This window comes from Acinonyx jubatus, chromosome F2, assembly GCF_027475565.1.
Source record: "Acinonyx jubatus isolate Ajub_Pintada_27869175 chromosome F2, VMU_Ajub_asm_v1.0, whole genome shotgun sequence".
In the NCBI taxonomy this organism is placed as follows: Eukaryota; Metazoa; Chordata; class Mammalia; order Carnivora; family Felidae; genus Acinonyx; species Acinonyx jubatus.
In genome coordinates this window covers 35,989,483-36,005,217 of record NC_069394.1, presented here as the reverse complement: position 1 = coordinate 36,005,217, position 15,735 = coordinate 35,989,483, and the positions used below count along the sequence as shown (strand labels likewise).

The 15,735-nt window shown below is 51.0% G+C and overlaps 1 long non-coding RNA gene across 1 annotated transcript in view; it reads right to left on the bottom strand.

Annotated features, from left to right (window-relative positions):
- The window catches only part of LOC113600636 (uncharacterized), a 114,043-nt gene extending 108,626 nt beyond the window's left edge, over positions 1–5,417 (bottom strand). The window contains exon 1 of the long non-coding RNA XR_003421732.2: positions 4,841–5,417. This is a non-coding gene — a long non-coding RNA (uncharacterized LOC113600636). The remainder of the gene's footprint in view (positions 1–4,840) is intronic.
- Between the last annotated feature and the right edge of the window lie 10,318 nt (positions 5,418–15,735).

Below are 15,735 nucleotides of genomic sequence, written 5' to 3'. Positions count from 1 at the left end.
AGCTGAGTCGATGTGCAGGGAAACCCATCCGTGGCATAACGCGGGGCACAGGACAGGGGCTCCCGTAGCCCTTGTCAAGGGTGTCCCGTCCCTCCCCAGGCCTCCCCGCCTAGGCCTCTCAGTTCAGCCTTACAACACCGTGTTCGGAAGGTACCATTTGCCCCATTTTACAGAGGGAGGGAATGTGGATCCCTGAGGAGAGTGGAGTTCAGTCCTGGCTGCATGTTAGAATCACTGGAAATCTTTAAAAGCCCAATACCGGGCTGAACCCCAGACCGCAAAATGAGGAACTGGGGGGATAGACCCGGGCATCAGTGTTTCTTCTAGAGCTCCCAGACCATTGCAGGTGCAGCAGGGAGGAGAGCGCCGAGTGGCTGGCTACCCGCAGTGGATGCTGGTGGTCTAGGTCCTTGAGGGCAGTGTAGTGTTGGGGACAGGGGTACGTTTAGGATGGCCTGCGGCTCCCCTCACGCCCGCCTCTGCCCCTTTCTAGCTGGGTGATCTTGGGCAAGCAGCTTCACCTCTCCCTGCCTGTTTGCCCAGGGTGCCATGGGGGTCCCTGCGGCCTGAGGGTAGAACAACTGGCATCTATCAGAAGCTTCAGGAATGTTGGTTACCTTCCCTTCCTCCTCACCCAGCTGCTGCCCAGCTTTGGGCCATTTTTCTGTTTATCCACAAGAAGTAAAACTCAGATCAGTTCTCTCCCTTATTGACGACACTACCTGGAGGCTGGACGGACTTTGGGAACGGGCAGGGAGAAGCCTTGAGGGACGACTGGAGTTTAGGCCGGGTAGGTCTTCTTCATGCTGGAGAGCTCAGGCGGCAGAGACCCAAGCAAAGGCACACGGCAGGTCCTGAGCCACAGGCTTCCTCCCAGCTCCCGGGGCACTGGATCGTGCTTTATGAGGTGTCCTAGGAGGGACGTTTGAGAAGCAAAGAGTACGAGCTGCCCGGAGAGCTGGTTGGTCAACAGCCAGCCAGAAATAACAGCTCTCCCCAGGTGTTTGTGGGCCAGAGGGGGTGTTACCCCAGAGTGGAGCTCAGCATAGTGCCTGACCATGCCCCTCGGTCCATAGCATTTGTGTCCTCTCATGCAAAATACGTCCATTCTATCCCAGTCTTGCCTCATTCCAGCAGCGACTCGAAAATCTCCAGTGTAAAGTCTCATCGAAATACCATCTAAATCGATACAGGCAACTCAAGCTATGGTTCATTCTGAGGCCACATTCTTCTCCAGCTGTGAGCCTGCGAAACCATTTAAGTTACACACTCCCAAAATACACCCATAGGACAGACACAGGATAGGCATTCCCGTTCCAAAAGGAAGAAGCAGGAAAGAAGGAAGGGGCAATGGATCTCAGGCAAGCCCACAGGTTAACAAGGCAAATTCCACTAGATCTCAAGGCTGGAGAATAATGTCTTTGGTTCAGTGCTCTGCCTTCCCGACCCCCTGCGACAATGGTCCCACCTCTGCCAGTTTTGTCAAGTCGGGGAGGGAGGCTCCCTCAAGAAGACTTTCTGGCCTGCAAAGTGATGGCCTAATCACCTCTCAACTGCCTTTAGGGCCCTTCTCCTTTTTCTTGAAGAACAGTGCACATTGACAGACGCCGGTCCTGTAGCATACAAGAAGGTTGTGAACTTGCCTTCACTCTGTCCTGCTTTCTCGTGCTCCCTTCGTTTCAAACTGGCCGTGTCTCTGCTGGTTTAACCCCATCATTTTCCCGGCTTCCACTGAGCTGGCTGATTAGATCTGTGCTCACACCCGCGTTATTAAGTGGGTGTTCAGCCACACCTTTCTTTCTCATTTTTTTTGCAGTTATGCAGACTGAACATTTTCTAAGGCTCCAAGCTCTGGCTCCATTTTGCTTAACGATTCCTTCTTTAATTCATGTCTCCCCTTTTGCATTTTTCCATGAGGGTTCAGGTAATACCAAGCGGCTCCCTCACCACGGCTCAGAGATCTCCTCAGCTGCATGTTCAACTTCACAGTTCACAACTTTCACCTTCCACAAAACACTTTATAACAAGGATCACCTTGGGGCACCTGGGTGGCTCAGTCGGGTAGGCGTCCGACTTCGGCTCAGGTCATGATCTAGCAGTTTATGAGTTCGAGCCCCGCATCAGGCTCTATGCTGACAGCTCAGAGCCTAGAGCCTGCTTCAGATTCTGTGTCTCCCTTTCTCTCTGCCCCTCCTCTGCTCATGCTCTCTCTCTCTTTCAAAAATAATAAAAACAGTTAAAAAAAAATGGATCACCTTTTGTCCAGTTCCCAATAACATGTTCCTTATCTACATCTGAAACCTCACCAGAGTCGCCCCTAATGTCCGCATCCTAGCACGCACCCCAAACTTCAGTGTTATAAGAGTGACCACATAGGGGAGGGTCAGGCTGGCTGCCGTGCAGGAGACCAGCTGATGGGTGGAGGCTGAGCCTGCAAACCATATTCCCGCATTGAGACAACACTACCAGCCCCTCAGCAGGGACCACATCAGCATTGAGACAACACTACCAGCCCCTCAGCAGGGAGCCACATCAGCGTCCATCCCTTGCTCTGGGTGGGCCTCTGTGGAAGCCTGCCTGCAGGCAATCAGGGGGTTCAATGCTGGCCTATACGCAAGTCTCTTCCAAAGCCCCTCTAAGCTGTCCTACATAAATACCAATTTTCAAAGGCCAGCAGAGTTACAAGTGTTCCGGTAGAAGGAGCCTTTGCACCCAGAAGTGCAGTGCTGATGGGAAGGAAAAAGTCTCAGCATTGCTGCATTGGTGGATCAGGAGAGTGGGGAGCCTCCCTCCCCTCTTACGTAATACATGTAACTGGCAACACAGTATAACAGTTTAGTACCCAGGCCCAGAAGCCAGAGTGCCGCTCGGAAGTTCTGGTTTTGTCCCTTCCTGGCAGTTCGATCTCAAATATCTCTTTCAGTTTCCTGTCCTGAGAGAGGGAGATGATGACAATTCTCATCTCATGGAAGGGTGGCAAGAATTTAAGTGTTTACACTAGTTTAAGGAACATAGTAACTGCTTAAAAAAAAATGTTAGCCATTAGAGTGCACTCATGAGAATATGCACAGTTATTGTCTGACAGCCGGTCAGGAGCGAGGAGGCAGTGATGAGATGTGGTCAATGGGGGAGGGAACAGGTGTATGCCGAGGTGGGGTGACTTTGGTATCTAGCCTTTCTGAGCCTCAGTTTCCTCATTTGGAAAATAGGAATTACACAAAACGACACTTGCAAATCTTATATCTGGAAGCAATAAATATTCACAACTACATTTTGCAGATAAGGAAACTGAGGCACAAAGAAGTTAGAAACTTACTCAAGGTTACCAGCTAATACGTGGGAAAGCTGAGATGTGAGCCAAGGTCATCTGCCTTCATTGTAGAAAATACAACATGTTCATTTTTTTTTTCTATTATGGGCTGTTAACAGGATAACATTTGCCCACCAAAGGGATAAATGTATTCCTAAGCCTAATTTTCAGTAAATTTTTTCTTTATCTTTTTGTGATAGGCTAGCAGCTTTAAAGTAGAGATCATCTATCCACCTGAGCTGACATCTATCTAGACAGAACAGATTCTTCTGGGGTTAATGACCGTTAGTGGCTGATAGGGGCTTAAGCTCCAGTATACCCAAATCCACATACCAAACTGGAAAGACAGCCCGATAATACTAAGAGGCGTAAAAGTGCCAGCTGACACTTTATTTCAGGTGGTATTCAATACCACAAAAGTAGAAAGGAGGTTCTGGAGAAGCTCCCTGGGAATCCCTGCAGGGCAGGTTTGACCTGGGCTTATAAACTAAAGACAAGCTTGGGGGCCTGGGGACCCTGGCCTGACTCCCATCTCTGCCAATTGTATTGTTATCTGCTAATCCTATCTCCCCAGGCGAACTCAACTTTGTTATTCAGCGACGCCCATTTGTGGTTGACGCATCCGTGGTCCCGGGAACTTCTACATAATCAGCGACTCACAAGTGAAGTGTACCGACCACGTGCTTTAAAAAAACTTAGGGTACTTGTTAAAATGCAGATTCCATGCCTTTCCCCGGTTCTACTCATCTTATCCTCTGCGAACAAGGCTGGGGAAACGTGCATTTCTGACAAGTCCTCCAGGTGATCGCAGGCCAACCCATTCAGCCTGTACCCCACACCCCGGGCAGGTGGAGCAGCCCCAGAGAAACCTGCCCGAACCACGACGCTGCGGATCTGTCGCGAGGCTTTGCCTTGAGCCCCCAGATCATGATCCCCTTGGAGGTGGCATCCTCGGGACGGCAGCTCCTGCTCAGGGCCGTGTGAGAGCTGCGAGGGTGGGGGGCTGGGTGGGGGTGACCTTGGTCCTGGACTTGCCCAGGGTGAGTGCAGGGCTTTGTAGGAGAGAAGCCACCTCTCTGGCTTTTGTCCCTGCTAGCTCATTAGAGGAGCCGGCTTCAGGAAAGAAACGCATTCTTCCGGGAGGGGGCCGTGTGGCCACACGCCCAGCAGTCAGCCGTGACTCAGCTTTGGCCGGCTGGCGCCCGGGCCTGGGGCTGAGCCGGACAGGAAACAAAGAACCGCTCGAACGCGCCCTCCCGGGGCCGCGTCGCACCTGCCGGCCTGCCGCCGCCCCCCTCCCGGAGGCGGCCTTGGCGGGCGGCTGTTGCCGGGCGGGCGGGGCCCTCCGCGGAGGCCCGCGGGCTCTCCCGGCCGCACCCCGTCCCCCGCCCTCCGAGCCGCCCCCCTCCCGGCCTGAGCCGCCGCCCCGTCCCGCGCCTCGCGGCTCTGCGCCTGCGCGCGCTGCTCGCGGCGCCCCGCTCGCCCGGCGCCGCCGGGTTCTCGGTGCAGACCGGCACCCCGCGAACTCACCCGAAGCGGCCTCCCAGCGTCCAGACAGTCGGGGTTCTTGAGAAGGAGGCTCCCAGCCCTCGTCCTTCCGCAGCCGGTCTCTGCCCTGCCGCACGCACCGGCGGGAAGGAGACCCGGCTGGGCACTGCCCCGGCACCGGGTCTCCCCGGCCTCCCACCCCCGACTGCGTCGCTGTGCTTTGGGAGGGGACGGCAAGTCGCTGGTGGCTTCTACCTCCACAGCCTTCAGCCTGTCCCTTCTTCCTGACAGGGGTCTCAGAGGTTGCTGCCCCTTAGAATCACCTAGGGAGCTAAACCGCGAAACAAAACAGAAGCAAACCCCTCTGATGCCTAGGTTGCCCCCAGCCCCCTAAAGTCTGTGTGTGTTTGCAAAGTTCCCCAGGTGATTCCAGTGTTCAGCCAGGGCTGCGGAGGGCGGACCACGGACCCAGACCCAGGCTTCTCAAACTTTAATAGGCACTGAAATCACCTGGGATCTTGTTAAAATGCAGGTTTCGATTCAGTAGGTGTGGGGCGGGGCCTGCGAGCTTGCATTTCTAACAGGCTCCCCAGTGATGCTGAGGCTGCTGGTCTGGGGGTACATCTAGGGCTGAGGGACACTTCTGTAAGTGCTCCTTGTCCCTTTACCTTTCTCTTGTGATGTCATGGAGAAGATGTGGGCCGTGGAGCAGATGGCCAGGGGTTGGAATCTCACCTCTGCCACTCTCCTAGCTTGGTGAATGAAGACAGACCCCAGTTCTTTATGCGTGAGATTGGGGTGTGATAGTGACCTTGCAAGTTTCTGGCAAGTTTGATATGAGATGATGTATGGAAGGCACCTGGCACTCAGTGAGCTGTCAGTGAATATCAGCTCTCTGAGGATGGCTAAGCTCTCTATCGGCCCTCATGGCAGAATCAGCCAGGAAATGACAAGTAGAGGAAGGAACCTTCCAGGCTCCCTCTTCCCTGCTCTCTGCCCTCATAGGAGGACTGCTGGGCTGAAGCCAAAACTCCACTGTCGGGTGGGGATAGGGAGCAGAAAATGAAGCGGGCTGAGTTGGAGGGATGAAGGGTAAGGAGGGTCCCATGAGAGCCCTGAGGAGGCCTGAGGCCCTGGGAGAGCAGTCCCGCTGGAGGCAGACAGCAATGGTAGCAGGAAGAGTGACCTGAGCAGGTGGTGAGTCACGGAAGGCTGGAGAGCAGTGGCCATCAAGGGTCAGGATCCCCGGAGACAGAGAGAACAGGAAGGGGATGGCCCCAGGAGAGAAGATGACTATACCTGGGGAGCTGCCTGTCTGTCCCATTGCCCCTTGGAGGAGTTAAGTGTGCAGGCTTTCCCTGGAGGCTGTGCGAGGCTGTAGCCTGTTGCTAGTCATGTGACCTTGGGCACCGTGACTTAAGCTCTCCAGCCTCAGTTTCTTCATCTGTAAAATGGAGCTGTAATCACTAACTCAAAGGATTGTTGTCAGAACTAAGAAAGGCGATCCTGTAAAGCCCTCTTATTAGCAACTGACACACAGCCAGTCCTCTGAGGGTGTTTGGTATTTCTCCCGTTGGAGAGATGAGCAGCTGGAGGCTTGCTCCCCAGGAACACCCAGGTCTGTGCTCCCCTTGCTCCATCATATAGGTGGAAAAAAATCACACAGGGATTTTTTAAGCTCCCCAGACGATTCCAAGGGGCAGTGACCTTTGAGAACCACTGGTAGAAGGGGCTCCCATTCGGTCAAACACCCCTTTCAAACCGACTTTATGACTTGGTGAAGGGCCCACCATGCCTGCTTGTGGTGGACTCCAGCCAGAATATGTCTCAGGTGGTAGTCCAGTGAAGGGGTTGGAAGTCAGAAGCTCCGGATTAAATCTCACTGCCTCCCCCGGGACTCGTGGTGGCGTCCACAGGCAGTGACGTTGTGCTAGTCCCGAGACGTGCGAATGCTCTCTTAGGACCTGCCCGAGCACAAGGCACATTTAGGATGTTCTCTTCTAAATGCACATGAGATTGGAAAACTGCAGTCTCTTTGAAAGCGCAGGCCTCTGATCTGATGTAGCTCCAATGGGCAGCTCAGTAGGCCGGATTTTTAAAAACAAGCCTTCTTTTACCCAGAGCTCATGGGCATCAAGCAAGCAACGAGCCTAGAGCTGAGGTGTGGGACACCCACGGTCCACCCTGAGCCCTGCTGGTGCCGTGTTCCCTGCATTATTGTGTGATCATTGCCTTTCACGACCTTTTCTCCTCCCCTGGACAGTCAGTTTTGTTAGTTTCCATCACCCAGCAAAATGCCTGCCATTTAATCAGTGCTTGCTAAGTGCTCATTAACAATGCACGAATAACTGAGCTGCGGGAGCTGGGGCAGGCCCTTCACTTCTGTTTCTCCTGGGCCTCAATTTTTTCATGCATAAAATGGGGTTTGGACTAACTTTGATCTCTTAAACTCCCTCTTGCTCTTACAGCCGCTAAATTTGAATTATTCTTCACCCGGTCATAATCCACTTTATTTTTCCTTCCCAGGTACATATTCCTACCTTTGACCTTGATTTTGTTTTCTCCTTACTCAAATTGGTGGATGAGCTTTAGAAAATGATTACAAATGCCCTGCCCATTAAGGCCTGAAATTCCTTTATTTTCTCAATCAGTTGTTCTTGGTTAGGCCATCCATCTATTTGTTTGTTTTTTAATGTTTATTTTGAAAGAGGGGTGTGTGTGTGTGAAAGCAGGGGAGGGGCAGAGAGAGAGAGAGAGAGAGGGAGAGAGAGAATCCCAGGCAGGCTCTGGGCTGTCAGCAAAAAGTCCGATGAGGGGCTCGATCCCACAAACTTCGAGATGGTGACCTGAGCCGAAATCAAGAGTTGGCCGCTTAACCGACTAAGCCACCCAGGGGCGCCCCATCTGTTTTTTGTTAGAGGCTCACTGGGCTGATCATTCTGGGCTTTCTCTTCTCTGATCATGTTGGCAGCCTCTGCAACATCTTTGGACACATCACTTCTGTGGCCTTGGCAGGATACACATCTGCACCCCCTTTCCTTTGCCCAGATCAGGGGAGGTGCCACTCCCTTCCCCCCAGTGCATGATGTGGTCACCGGACTCAGCACGGGCCCACAAGAATATTACCACCCACAGGATTAGATGAGCGTCACCACTCCCGTCCCCTCTAAAATAACTTCCACGTTTACCTGTTGGGGCTGAAGGAGTCCAAATAGAATGCAGATTCTGAAGGGAATCTTTTCCCCTCCAGGAAAGCTGCCACAGTGCGATTTTCCATAATGTGGGCCTCACGCTTGGATATTTGCCACTGATGAGTCAGCATGTGTGGTGCTGTCTGTAAAGGCGACCACGCACAGGCCATCTCTATTTGCATGTGCTGGTCCTCTCATCAAAAGGTAGAGGTGATGCCCTCCCCCTTGAATCTGTGCTGGCCCTGGGACTGGCTGTGACCAATGGAAGCAGATAGAAGGGATACTGTTCTGGTTCTGGGCCAAGGCCTTGTGTTCCCTGAGCCTGAGCCACCAGGTAAGGTGCAGGCTATTCTGCTGGGCAGAGAGCCAGCAGTCAGCCTCAAGGCCCCTAGGGTGTCTGCCCCACCTGGCTGACACCACATGGGACAGTCCCGAGACGGCACAGATGAGCTCTGCCCAAAGTCCTGGCCCACAGAATTGGGAGCAATAAAATTGTTTCGTAGTTTAAACTGCTCAGGTTTAGAGCGGTTTGTCACATAGCAATAGATAACGGAGACATTATACTCTCTGGACCTTCATTTCCTCATTGGCAAAATGGTGGGTCTGCCTTCCATCTTGGAGGCCAAGCCAATGCCTCCGTAAGCAGCATCAGACTCTCTCACTGTAAATAAACCTCCTGACATCTGGTCTCCAAACGAGGGTTGAAATCAGGAGAAGTGTCCCTGAGTCCTAAAGACCACCAGCACTGGTGCAACTGAAATTCATCAAGGAAAACGCAAGAATGTAGTGAGAGCACTGGCTTTGGAGTGAGACTTCCTAGCTTCGGATTCCAGTTCTGCCACTTCCTGGGCCCCCATCTTGGACAGGTCTCTTTCTCCAAGTCTCAGTCTCCTCTCCTGTAAAATGGGGATAAGAATAGTGCCTCCGTATAGGATTAATGCGAAGAATAGCTAAAATATTGCCCATATATTACCCAGCACGGTGCCTGGAATGTTGAAGGTATTCGATACACGGTAGCATTCCCTTTGCTGGCTCTTATGGTATTTTTGTTTTGTTTTGTTTTTATATCTTTCCATTGAGGAAGTGTAAAATAACCAAAACATGAGAACCTAACCTTGCCCCAGTCAATGAGAAAATGAAATTACGTATTACCAGGGGGCATCCATAGCACGGGTGTATATTATCGTCGTAGGTTCAGAGAGAATTTAAGTGATTTCTTTGGTGTAAAAAAAAAAAAAAAAAAAAAAAAAAGCAGACTGCGGGGGAAGGGCAGCAGGAAGAAACTGAATGATTTGCTTTCATTTCTAAAAAGATATTTATGATTAGAGGAAGGACGGATGAAAGGGATGAAAAAATTAATTTGTGGCTTTGTCAAAATCAAGCCCAAGGAAGCTGCACATTGGTTCGCACATTTTTAGAGAAAAACAACAGTGGAACAAGAGAAATCAGAACCTAACCTTCTACCATCTGCCACAGATGATTCTGTAGCTCTCTACCAGAATCTCATTAGCATCTTCTAAGAGGCTGATTGTGCCACCAGCGAAACAGTGGTGGAGAAAGGGCCACTCACCCGCTGGGCACAAACTCCACCTGAGTCTGTTCTGGCAGTGAGGTGGCTGGGTTGGAACCTGGTCCTCTCTCCCGATTCCCTCCCTCGCGCAGGAAGTCCCCGGGGCAGACAAAAGCTTCAGCAAGGAGAGAGTTACCCTTTAAAATCTCTGCTCCAGGCAGCAAGAACAAGGAGGAGGAGTGATTGGCCTAGCAAAGACAAGAATAACACCGAAAACCCACATTTGCTTCTAGTTCTGGGCCTCCTGGGTCTACTCTCCTCCTAGCTACATTTTCAAATGCTACATTTTCTGGAGCTTTTTAAAACCCGGGCCTGCCAGATTGGAGGTGCAGGGAAAATGGACTCCTCCCCCACCTTCCCAGCTCCTCAATCCTCCCACCTTGCCTCCCAAAGGAAAGCAAGACAATACAAGACTGTTCTCCAGTGGCTTTCACCTACTCAGGAGCTGTGAAAAGAATTTTGAGCTTTGAAAGGAAAATCTCACAGGAAAGGGGGCCAAGTCCAGAAGATGATTCCCCAGAAGGCTTTAAGGAATTCTGATGTTTCTTACCATTTTCTTAAATCCCCCTTTCTGGGGAAATGTGTGAGGCTGGAACCTGTGTGAGTGTGTGTGTGTGTGTGTGTACACACACACATACATACACACGTGCAGATGCTCACACATACATGTATACATACAAATATGTATGAACGAAGCAAATACCACCCAATGGTCTACTCTCTCCAGGAAGATTGGAATCCATAAGATTCTGGAAATCTGCTAAACCCTTCAGGGACCCATAATTCACTGGACCCTTTTACTGGGGCCAGAACTGTAGAAACCCAAATCCAAAGGTTTGCTTTGATCCCATCCAGTAGGATTTCAACCCAGGGTTACTTGACTCCTTTGCCCCAATCTCCTTGTCTACAGACGTCCCAGGTCCCTAAGCAATGTATATTGCCTATTTGGTGTCCTCTTTTCCCCAAATACTCTGATCACATTCCTTTCTTATGGACATCCCCCGAGGACTTCAGAATTCATATGGGCAAATGGGTAGGTCTACAGGGAAGGTGATAAACTAAAACTAGATTAGATACACTCCAAGTCACAGGACTTTTTTAAAAATGATTTTTTAAAAATGTTTATTTGAGAGAGAGAGCACGCACGCACGTGCGCATGCAAAGCTGGGGAAGGGCAGAGAGAGAGAGAGAGAGAGGGAGACAGGATCCGAAGCAGGCTCTATGCTGTCAGAGCTGACACGGGACTTGTGTTCACAAACCATGAGATCATGGCCTGAGCTGAAGTCCGATGCTTAACCGATTGAGCCACCCAGGTGTGCCAAAACTCAGTTTGTTTAATGCCATAAGAACTTGGGCTGGAACTTTCGACCTTCTAGGTTCATCATTCATGAAACCAAATGACAATGCTGAATTACTTTCAGGAAGGTCTCAGCTAAGACTGTGAAAATTAGCACCAGTGGAACTTAACATGAATTAGTTGGTCCTTTATGGTTGTGAGGAACCCCAACTAGCTTAAGCAAACAGCAGCTCAAGCACGGACTCCCATCACTGAGCCAGAGGCTCCGTTAAAGCCACAAAAACTCTCTCTCTTCTGGTTTTGTTCTCTCCTAATGGCTGATAGGCAAAGGGAGGTATGGATGCAGACAGTTCCATTCTTCTGTCATCGCAGCTCAGCAACCCCCCCGAGAAAGAAAGGTTATTCTCCCAATATCTGTAAAGCCAAAGGACCCTTTTCTGATTTGGTGTGGCTGGGATCACGCATCCACCTTTAGGCAACCACTGAGGACAGGGGGATGGGATCCACGAACGACACTGGGTGGGGGATGGGATGGTAACTCCAAGGAAGAGAGGGCTGCCATTACCAAGAGCAGGGGCAAGGGACGCTCTTCACACACACACACACACACACACACACACACACACACACACAGGTGTTTGCACCATGTGCAAGAAACACATTCAACATTCACCAGATCTTTCTCTTCCTTTGCCTTCAGATTCAGCTTTTACAGCCTAGGTGCTAATTGGAGGAACCTGAGTCATGGTCTGATGCATGTTTTCCCACACTACCAGGCAATTCTACAATCCTCAGCGGACACTGAGTGGGTGCCTACAACTCAGCTCAATTCTGACACTCCCCGGAGATGGCATCAGATCCCACAGGTGAAGGGCTCCCTCCCACAAGACTACCCTCCACGCCAGATGTCACTTGCCAGTCCAAGCTGTCACCTGGGCTTCTGACTGGCCATAAATTGGGGGGCCCCCACAACACCCTCCTCAGGTTTGATTAATTTGCTAGAGTGGCTCACAGGACTCAGAGAAACATTTACTTACATTTACCAGCTTATTATAAAGGAGATAAATAAACAGCCAGATGAGAGGTCCATAGGGTGAGGCCTGGAAGGGTCTGGAGCACAGGAGCTTCTGTCCCCATGGAAGTGGGGTGTGCCACCCACCTGGCACCTGGGTGTGTTTACCCACCAGAAGCTCGTCAAATCTCGTTACTCGAGAGCTTGAATAGAGTTTAACCTGCAGCCACCAACACCCCATTCCCTCCCTTTCCCAAAGGTCACGGGTGGGGCTGGTAAGTCCAACATTCTAATCGCTGGACCTTGCTGGTGGTGGCCAGCCCCATCCCGAGGTATTCCCAAGCTGAATCACCTCATTAGCATAACCTCAGGTATACTCCCGGGGTGGGGGGGGGGCCCAAAGATACTCCTGTCACTCAGGAAATCCCAAGAGTCTTAAAGATCTTTGTGCCAAGAACTGGGGACAAAGACGAAATGTATTTATTACACCCCACATGGTTAGGCATCAGATGCTAGCAAGGACAAAACAGAAGGCATTAAGCCGGGCTCCTGCCTACACTTATGTGCATTTTCGGGGCTAAGGCTATTCCCAAGGCTTGGTTTCGCTCCTTGCGGCCATCACCTTGACCTCTGCCTGCAGCCCCGCCCTCACGCAGTTACTGACCTGATCCCAAAGTCGCAGGGCTCACCCGCACCAGGGAGACCGCCCCGGGGCCACCCTCGCCCCTGGGACCGATTGTTGGAACAAGTATAAAAGAGTCCCTACCTCCCTCAGACCCAGCCCGACACCTTCCTGGCCCCGTCACCTTGAGCCGGCGCCCCTTGGCTGTGCAGATTCGGAACGTGTTACCTCTTCTCGCCTCTGAGGCCCGCGTGTGCTTAGCGGTGGCTCGCGGAACGACACAAGTGGACGCCAATGTGTGCCAACATCGTTCTGAGCGCTTTCATGATATTCATTTATTGGATACTCATACCGCCCTATGTGGTATGCATAATTATTGTTATCCCCACCTTGTAGATGAGCTAATGCGGGGGGGCGGGGGGGGGGCGCTGAAAGGCTAATTCACGTTAGGTCATGTGGCATCTAAGTGGCAGAAGTGAGAAACCTCAGGCATTAAAGGGAAGTGGGTAAGTACGCAGACTGTAAAATAAGACCAACTTTGTCACACCGTGTGACCTCGGGCAATTTGCTTCTCTCCTCTGAGCCTTGGTTTCCCCATCTGTAAAATGGAACTGGACATTCTCAGTATATTCCAAGACTCTTCCGCCGGCTCCTTCGTGGCCTATACTCTCCTCCCAGGTGCTGTCATTCAGCCTTGGGCCTTTGAAAGTCATCTACACATTGATGGTTCTCAAAGGTAGGTCTTCAGACTATTTCCCGCGAACTCCTGCCTCTTGAACGTTTCCACTCCAACGTTCGTCTGCATCTCGAATTTAGCAAAATGGAACTCTTGCTATTCTTCGTCAAGTTCCTTCCTTCCCCGGTGCTCCCAGTCTCGGGGCATGGTACCACCACCCACCCCGTTTCTCAGGCTAAGAATCTAGAATCTAAATTGTATTCCTCTTTTCGCTCACCCCATAACGAATCGTTCATTAAGTTCTATCGGCACAACCTCCCAAGTGTATCCTGAATTCTGGTCATTGTCACGGCTTCCACCGTCGCAGAGTTTTGGCCCAGAGTCTGCCTGGATCACACAGCCTTCTAGTGAATCTCCTCGACCCCATCCCTGTCAATTAGATCATTTCATGTCTCTGCTTACAGCCCTTCTGCGACTTTCCACTGCTTCAGGATAAAATCATTTCCATGATCTATCCGGTCCTCCTTAACCTGGCCTCTGCTTTCTCCTCCAGACCCTCCTGCCTGCTCTTTTCTTCTTGTTCTGTGACAGCAGTCTGTTCATCTATTTTGGTCACTGCTACATTTCGAGGGCCTAGAACACTGCCTGCAGCATATTACCCTTTTTTGTTTTTTTTTTCTGTTACATTGCCTGACTACCCCCCACCCCGCGAGAACGTGCCTCAATGACAGAGACCTTGTCTATCCACTCGTAGCTATATCCCAGCATCTAGAACAGTGCTTGCCACATAGTAGGTGCTCAATAAGCAACGGTGAACTGACTGATGAACGCTTACGGTTGTTGCAAAGATTAAACATAAGAAAACAACCTCTTTGGAAAGCTGGAGGTCTCTAATGAAGCTAAGCACACACTTACAAGGACCAGCAAATCTACCCCTGTGTATATATACAAGAGACAGGAGTATAGTACATACATCCATAAATTGCCTTGGACAAAAATGTTCATAGCAGCCTATTTATAATAGTCAAAAACCGGAAATAACCCAAATGTCCATCAAGAAGGGAACTGACAAATTGTGGTCTATTTATATAATGGGATAGGATTCGGCTTAACATGGCTGAATCTCACCAACGACGTATTGATCAAAAGCAGCCACACGCAAAAAAGGACATATTGTGTGATTCTATTTATATGAAACTCAAGAATAGAGAAAACTAATCCTGGCTGTGCCCGGTGACCCCTTTCCAGTGCCACTCGTGCTCTGAGTGGTGCGCACAGCCTTTGTGATACGCGGAAGTGAGACAACACTGGTTCGAAGGGGAAGGATTTGCATGAACAAATGGTGGAGGGGTCAGTGCGGATACTGTGGGTGGAAAGAATGTCGATGGCCTTGGTAATTTTGGAAAGCCATGTGCAAGGCTGTCCTGGCCGACAAAGGTTTGTGGAACAGCTGGAAAAACACAGAACTTTCAAAGAACACCAAAGAGGATGCTGTGGCTTCACGCAGGAATCAGATCTCAAAATGTAAAGCGCACGATGAGTGTGACCCCACCGGTGACCGTTGCTGCTGCGGCAGGTGGCTTCCTGCCCGGTGCTGGGAGGAACCCGGGAGGGTGGGGGGAGGGTAGCAGCAGATCTTTTTCCTGTTCCCTGGGCCCTTGTCTCCAGGGCTGCAGGGGTGAAGGTGCTCCTCCATCTAGTGGTGGAGCAAAGCCCTTTGGGGGGCCCTTTTCACTTCATCTGAAACTCTGCCAGTGAGAACAGGAAGAGAACGGTTTCGTAACACGTATCTACATACTAAGTAGTGAGGTGTCTACTTAAGAACCAAGAGATCAAGATTTCCTTTATAAGAAAAGCCCCCAGAGGCAGCGCGCAATGGCAAAGGCCCTCTGTCCATCACTCCCCTTGCATCCACCTTGCAGCCATTTCTCCGTCGTCCATCTGTCACGTTGCAGCAATGACTTTAGCTGGTTGGGAAACACGGCTATCAAAATTAACAGCTCGGTGTGTAACCAAAACCTTGTGAAACCTAAAGGAAAGCTGAATTCAGCAAATGTGCAACAGCAGGGCGGCAGAAATCAACCACAGTCGCTGGAGACCCTCGGGGATGCAGATAGGCATGGCTGGGGATGTTTGATTAGGTCGGCACTGATGCTAATTATGTACAGGTATTTACTGTGCTTTCTCTCCTCAGATACACCACACCCAGACTGATTAAAAAAAAAAAAAAATCCTCCGCTTTCTGGAAGGCTGGGAACGTGTTCTGTTGTTCCCAAAGATGTCCAGTTTAGAAAAGGGAATATGGTAAGTGCTATTCAGAACAAGTGGATAAGCACCAGTGAGGATTCCATGTGTCCCTCCAATCATCTTTCGTTTCAAAAAAAAAAAAAAAGCGGGGGCGCCTGGGTGGCTCAGTCGGTTAAGCGTCCGACTTCGGCTCTGGTCATGATCTCACGGTTTGTGAGTTCGGGCCCCGCATCGGGCTCTGTGCTGACAGCTCAGAGCCTGGAGCCTGCTTCGGATTCAGTGTCTCTCTCTCTCTTCTCTCTGCTCCTCCCCTGCTCATGCT